Source organism: Vombatus ursinus, unplaced genomic scaffold (genome assembly GCF_900497805.2).
Source record: "Vombatus ursinus unplaced genomic scaffold, bare-nosed wombat genome assembly UNPS02015166.1, whole genome shotgun sequence".
NCBI classification, from domain to species: Eukaryota; Metazoa; Chordata; class Mammalia; order Diprotodontia; family Vombatidae; genus Vombatus; species Vombatus ursinus.
Window position 1 is genome coordinate 18,506 of NW_020954944.1, and position 7,885 is coordinate 26,390.

At 35.7% G+C, this 7,885-nt stretch overlaps 1 pseudogene; it reads left to right on the forward strand.

Annotated features, from left to right (window-relative positions):
- The first annotated feature begins 242 nt into the window (after positions 1–242).
- LOC114031394 lies at positions 243–1,190 on the forward strand (annotated as a pseudogene).
- The last annotated feature ends 6,695 nt before the right edge of the window (positions 1,191–7,885 follow it).

Here is a 7,885-nt window from a genome sequence, read left to right on the forward strand (position 1 = left end):
TTTTTTTTTCAGCTCTGGTCTTTTGATAATGCTCAAATGCCCCCTATTTCATTAAATATCCATTTTTCACTGGAAGGTTTATACTCACTTTTGCTGTGTAGGAAATTGTAATCTTAAATTCTTTGACCTCAACATCTGCTCATCTTTACTTAACACATTTCTAACCATTAACTGCCTAGTTGTCTCTGCAAACAATAGTCAAAGAAGGCTTCTTTCTTTTCTTTTCAGACTATGTTCCTTGGATGGAAGAGATGATCAATCTAAATGAAACACCAGTGAACCAGGTGACTGAATTTATTCTTATGGGCATCACAAAACATCCTGAGCTGAAGGGCCCCCTCTTTGTTGTCTTTTTCCTCAACTACATGGCCATAGTTGTGGGAAACCTGGGACTGATCATCCTGACCAGTGTTGATTCCCATCTTCAAACACCCATGTACTTTTTCCTCAAGCATCTGGCATTTGTTGATCTTGGCTATTCAACAGCTATTGGGCCAAAAATGCTAGTTGGATTCATGGAAGAGAAAAATGTCATTTCTAGTAATGGATGTGGAATGCAACTAATTTTCATGGTGACATTTATTTCCAGTGAAATTTTTATCCTTTCAGCAATAGCCTATGACCGCTACGTGGCTATCTGTAAGCCCCTCCTCTATATGGTCACCATGTGAGACGAGGTATGTTGGATCTTGATGGCTATTTCATACCTCTATAGTATCATGGTATCCCTACTGATCACAATAAAGATTTTTAAGTCATCCTTCTGTAAATCAAATGTTATAAGACACTTCTACTGTGATGGTCTCCCCCTGTTGTCCATTATATGCTCTGACACAAGTGACATTGACCTAATAATTATGACCTTTACTGCATTTGATTTGACTTCTTCCCTTTTGATTATCCTTATCTCTTACATGTTCATTCTTATGACTATCCTCAGGATAAACTCTTCTGAGGGCAGGCACAAAGCCTTCTCTACCTGTGGCTCTCACCTCACAGGGCTGATTATATTCTATGGGACACTTCTCTTCATGTACTTGCAGCCCCAGTCTAGACATTCCTTTGACAAAGACAAAATGGCCTCTGTGTTTTACACTCTGGTCATCCCCATGCTCAACCCTTTGATCTACAGCTTGAGGAACAAGGTAGTGAAAGGTGCCTTGAGGAGACTCTTTAAAAAAATCATGTGAACTTTCACTTTTAGGCTCAATGTAGTTTATGATTCCATTGCATTATTAGAACAAGTAAATATGTATTAGACTTCTTTCAACTTTTCCCTCATTCTTCTCTTGCCTTTTAGAGAAAAAAAAATATCTTAATATGCTTTCAGAGGATGATCTTTGGTTAGTTATTAGTGTTTTATTTCAGGATCAACCTACATAAATCTTAGTTTAGTGGATCACTTAATTAAAGGGACCTATTAGAGAATTAATACAAAACATATCTATAAAACAATTTCTTTGCATACTATAATAATAAGCTAACCTAACTTCATTTTAAGTTTCCCTTTCTGGGAAAATAAATTAACAAACATTTAGAAAATCTTGGTGCCAGGTACTATTCTAGTCACTGGGCTTACAGATATAAATGAAAATAAAAATAAAGAAAAATAAAGAAAAAATGAAAGGTTCCCACCATACATCAACTTACATTTTAATAAGGAAAACAGATCACAGATGAGAGCCACACTCTCCAAAAGAGTAGCCAACCTCCTTTTCAATATTTTTTAATTGTTAAGGAATTTGTCCTTTTTACAACCTAAATTTCCTGTCTGTGACTTCTCGTTATACCTCCTTCTCTTCTCTGTGAAGTAGAACAAGTTGATTCCTTCTTTACAATAATTGTTCACATTCTCAAAGAAAATCTCCATTTTGTCCTCCAGCTTCAGTTCCCGATTATTTTTTTTTTCATTTTTGTGCTAACATGGAAAGAATACTGGGTTATATAGGTCCATAATATCAAGGGAATTAATGAAAAGAAATGCAAGGGTAGGTGACCTAGGTGTACCAGATCTTAAATTGTATTACAAAGCAACAATCATCAAAACTAACTGTTACTGGCTAAGAAATGATGGATCAGGGGAATATGACTATATTAATGACTATAGTAATCTACTGTTTGATAAATCCAAAGACTTCTGTTTCTGGGATAAGAACTCACTATTTGACAAAAACTGCTGGAAGAACTCAAAAAAAGTAAGGCAGAAACTAGGCATAGACCAACATCTTACAATCTATACCAAGATAAAGTGAAAATGGGTACATGATTTAGAGATAAAGGCTGATACCATAAGCAAACTAGGAGAACATAGAGTAGTTTGCCACATATATGGAGAAGGGAAGAATTTATGACCAAAGAAGAGATAGCAAATATTATGAGATGTAAAATGGATGAGTTGGATTACATTACATTAAATGGAAAGGTTTTTGCACAAAGGAAGCCCATACAACTAAGATTAGAAGGATTGTAGAAAGCTGGGAAACTTTTTTTTTTTTTTTTACAGCTAGCATCTCTGATAAAGGCCTCATTTATAAAGTGTAAGGAGAACTGAGTCAAATTTATAAGAATACAAGTCATTCCCTAATTGATAAATGGTCAAAGGATATGAACAGGCAGCTTTCTGATGAAGAAATTAAAGCTCTCTATAGTCATATAAAATGCTCTAAATCATTATTGATTAGAGAAATGCAAATCAAAACAACTCTGAGGTACCATACCACACCTAGCAGAGTGGTTAACATGACAAAATGGGGAAATGATAAATATTGGAGAAGATGGGGAAAATTGGAACACTAATGCATTGTTGGTGGAGTTAAGAACTGATGCAACCATTCTGGAAAGCAATTAGGAATGATGTCTAAAGGGCTATAAAACTATGCATACCCTTTGACCCAACAATACCACTTCTAGGTCTTTATCCCAAAGAGACCATAAAACAGGGAAAAGGATCAACATATACAAAAATATTTATGCCAGCTCTTTTTGTGGTCGCCAAGAATTAAAAATTGAGGGGATGCCCATCAATTGGGGAATGGCTGAACAACTTGTGGTATATGAATGTAATGGGACACCATTGTGCCATAAGAGAAGATGAGCAAGTGGAGTTTAGAAAAACCCGGAAAGTCTTAGATGAACTGACACTGAGGAAAGAGTACATTGTGCACAGTAACAGCCATATTGTGCAATGACTAACTTTCATAGACTTGACTCTGCTTAGCAATGCAAGATCTAAGACAACTCCAAAAACAAAACCCATGATGGAAAATGCTCTCCATACCCAGAGAAAGTACTATGGCATCTGATTGCTGATTGAAGCATACTGTGTACTCTCTCTTTTTTGTTTTGTTTTGTTTTGTTTCTTCTTTCTCATAGTTCCTCCCATTGGTGCTAATTCTTCTTTACAACATGAAAAATGTGAAAATATGTTTAATATGAATGTATATGTAGAGCCTATATCAGATTGCATATAATTACCTGGCCACCCACTGGTTTTCTTTCCTCTCTGCAGCTGTGGACTCGCACAGTCTACAATGTGCTCTAAAACTTGGTATGCATACTGGCCAGCTGTAGATGGCTACCAAAATCAGGGAGTATCACCTTTAGAAGGACATTTTGGAACATAGCATGCACTTCAGGGGGTAATAAGACTTTCTATAGAAGAAAACTTTCCTCAATAATTTGACTCATGTCTCTCTGTGCCCCAACACATCACCACTATTACATGAGTTTTACTCTATGTTGATGTATATTTTTTGTTTCATTTTGCTTTTTGTTGTTTTTTTGTTAGACATTGGGGTTAAGTAACTTGTCCAGAATCACACAGTTACTAAGTGTTACGTGTCTGAGGTTGGATTTGAACTCAGGTCCTCCTGATTCTAGGGCTGGTGCTCTATCCACTGTGCCACCTAGCTGCCCCACTTGATGTATATTTTTCAATTGTATTAAAGATTTCCTTATTCTCTTCTTTCCTACCTATTCCCTGTCCCAATCTTCTCAATCATGTTTCTTATGAAATCATTAGCTTGAATTTGCTCCGTTCTCATTTTTAAGGAAGTATTTTCTTCAGTGAGCTTTTGAAATTCCTTTCCTGGCCTATACTCTGGTCTATAAGTGACCACAAGCACTCTTTTCTGCCTTGGAACTGTGAGGAGGATTCCCTTTCTGCCACCACCACAAGCTCAATTGCCAGCGCTACTTTTGTCACCAAAACCACCACCCAGAACTGTGTCCCAGGTCCAAACATGGGCAAAATAAGAGAATCCTGCTTCAGCACCAGCAAACAGATCCCTGCAATCCCCCTTTGACCAGCCACTGGATTGTCCCTCTGTCTGTGGGCCAAGAGCTCCAGAAATAGCCACCACCCTGGGGTTGCACCAAGACTGGGGCCTGACCAAGCTCTTCTCTCACTGTCGTCAGACAGACATTTCCTACTGACCCTCTAAGATGTTTTTGGTTTTTGTGGGTTGAGAAGTCTGGAATCCACCACAGCTCCCCTTGATTCAATCCCCTGAGAACTGCCCTCAGTTCACTGAGGCCCTCTCTTTGCAAATGTGGCCCATGCTAAACAGTGTTCCTCTCCAAGTCCTGTGAAATAGACCTTTCCAATCAACTATCCAGGTTGTCGTGGGCTGCCAATTTGTTTCACTCCGTCGTTTTGTGGGTTCTCTTGCTCCAAAATTTGTTTAGAACCATTTTTTTGCAGGTATTTGGAAAGGTTTGGGGGATAGCTGAAGCAAGTCACTGTTTTTACTCTGCCATCTTGGCTCTGCCCTCCCCCCATTATGTTTCATTAAAACTTCGATCAAAATGTTTTACATATTATTCTTGGCATCTAAACTTATTATGTTTTTTTTTGTCCTCACTAAGTCATGATTGTTCACTGACCTCTACATAGACATAAATATATTTTCCATAAAAGGCCTTAATTTATTGATGGCTGCACTTACACTGAAAGAAAATAACACTATGACTCCATTTGTCTAAAACAATGTCCAATAAGGGAATTCCATGTCTTCCAAGGAGGGACTATGTCATTCCAGAGGACTGTCAAAAAATATGCCTAATAGAATCTAAAATGTGCATATCCAAGGATAGTAGAGAAGGTTCCAGAAAAACATGTGGAAGATTTATACGAACTGATGCAAATTGAATCAAGCAGTACCAGGAGAACATTTTGTACATTAATAGCAATATAGGTAATGACAATAAACTGTGAAAGACTTAGGCATTTTGATCAATACAATAATCCATGCCAATTGCAGTGGTTTTGTGATGAACAAGCTATCCACCTGCAGAGAGAAAACTGATGAAAACTGAGTTAAGATTGAAGAATGTTCTTTTTCAATTCATTTGTCTCTTTTTTATGATTTTTTTTGCAACATGGCTAATATGGAAAGATATTTTGCCTAATTTCACACGTATAATGGGCATTATATTGCTTATTTTTTCAGTGGGGGAACAGGGGACTAAATATAAATAAAGAAGTTTGAACTGAAAATAAAAAAGTTTATAAATGTGTATATGTATGTATATACATATATATGTTTATATATATTTTTTATTGTATATTTGTCTTCTAGAAAATACTGGAGTCATTAGTATACAAACAATAACGTCTCTGTGAAAACAACTTTACAAAAAATATCTCATTTGAGCCTCACAACCATCTGATTAGGAAGTGCTGTTATCTCCTTTTGAAATAAAAAGAAACTAAGGAAAAGTTTAAGATACATAACAAGGGTTACTGACCTTAAGTATCTGAAACAACTTTTGAACTTAGCTGTTTCTGACTCTAGGCAGAGAAACAAATTCACTGGGCCACTTAGCTAACTGATAAACATTTCATTTAATTTTCACAAAAATCCTGCCATGTCAATGCTCTTATTATCCAAATTTCACTGGAAAGAAAAATTGGTAGAAGGATGTTACGTTGCTTGCCACAAAATCAAAGAGTTGGGGCAGTTAGGTGGCATAGTTGATAGAACACTGGCCCTGAAGTCAGGAGGACCTGAGTATCTGAGTTCAAATCTGGCTTCAGACCAAATACTTGACACTTACTAGCTGTGTGACCCTGGGCAAATCACTTAACCCCAAATCCCTAAAAAAATTAAAGTCAACGAGCTAGTATATGAGAGTAGATTAGAAATCAGTTCTTCCTAACTGCAGGCCTAGTTCTACATCCACTGCACCACTTAGTTCCTTCTAGAAGGCCTTGTGTAATTTTCTAAAACCAATCCAATCTGTTCATCTATTGCAGGTTAGTTTTGGTAGTGAACACTAAGTCCATTTGCACCCATCTGTCCTAGAGATGCAACCAAAAAGGCAAACTCTCTATCTTACTCATTCAACTTTATTGTATATTCTGGATACTTGGTGTTCTTCATCTACTTGGCTTTTAATATTTGGGTGGTTAAAATAAACTGTTCTTGGTCACAGTTATCATTCAGAAGTCTGTGTAATTTCCCTCAGCATGATGCAACTATGGATTATCATCCACAAATAGAAGCCTAGAACATAACAAATGCTTCATGAAATCACATAGACTAGTGAACGTTTTCACTTATTACTTTCTGTACAATTTCCATGACATGATCATACAAAATTAACAAAACATCTCCATTGCTTCAGGGACATGACCTCATGGGGACAGAGAAAATCAAAACCTCTGATGATAGTACAGATTATTTGAACAAGCTACAGAAGATCTTACCTTCCAGATAAGCAGGTAACATTTTTTGTTTTTGAACTTCAAGTGCAGCTGATGTTAAAAATATAGATTCCAACAATTTCAGTTCAAAAACTGTGCCACTATGTGCATTGTGGGGGTAAATAGGAGTATTTTGTGACCTTGTGCTGAATTTGATAAAATTGAAATGGCCTAAAATCATTCAAGGAAAGCCATCAAATGGCAGTTCCTAATTGTTACAGTTGTGACAAAAAACTTTTCTGCAATCAGAGAAATCAAATTGGTTTTGTCAAGAGATATTGATCACTAATAATATATGGGATCACAGTGATCTTTCAGTCAATGCTATGTAACTGGACATCATCTGAACAATAAGAAGCATTTTTTAGAGTCTTTTCATGTCTCTTGGAATAAGATACATTAAAAACACCAAAACTCTTTGCCTAGTTCACCTTCATAATCCAGGTGGAAAAATGTTTTCTCTCTGCTAAAGGAAAGGCAGACTACAGAGTGTGAGTAGATATATGGAGTCTCCCTGGATATCATACAATTATTGACTACATGAGGTAGAGATTGTAATTGATCCTAGACCTTTACCTTTGATGATTTAGGGCACTATGTAAAAGAAAATTCCATCTCTGGGCATTGGTCATCACTTTGCAGTTGATCATCATAAACAATGACCCAACAACCAGGAGATTACATGACTATCACAGGGTTTTTGGCAATGTGTTGTAAATGTTATTTATCCCATCTATATTTAGCTGCAAAGCAAACTTAATATCTACTTCACCACATTTCTGTCATAAGGTGATCTTATACGCTCTATCCTATGTTAGTATTCCATTATAATCTTTTGACCCATCAATTAATGAAAATTAAAACTTATTTATAAAATTATCCTGTCCCATCACTAGGAGAAGAGTAGTTTCATAATTTATTATTTCATAGGATAAAACCACATTCTCTATTATCTTTGTGACAAGATGTTGGTATGATATGATAAGGAATGATTTGATATGATATGATATGATTTGATGTGATGTGATATATGTGATATTATAATATATATTATATTATATTATATTATATTATATTATATTATATTATATTATATTATATTATATTATATTATATTATATTATATTATATTTATTATATTATATTATATTATATTATATTATATTATATTATATTATA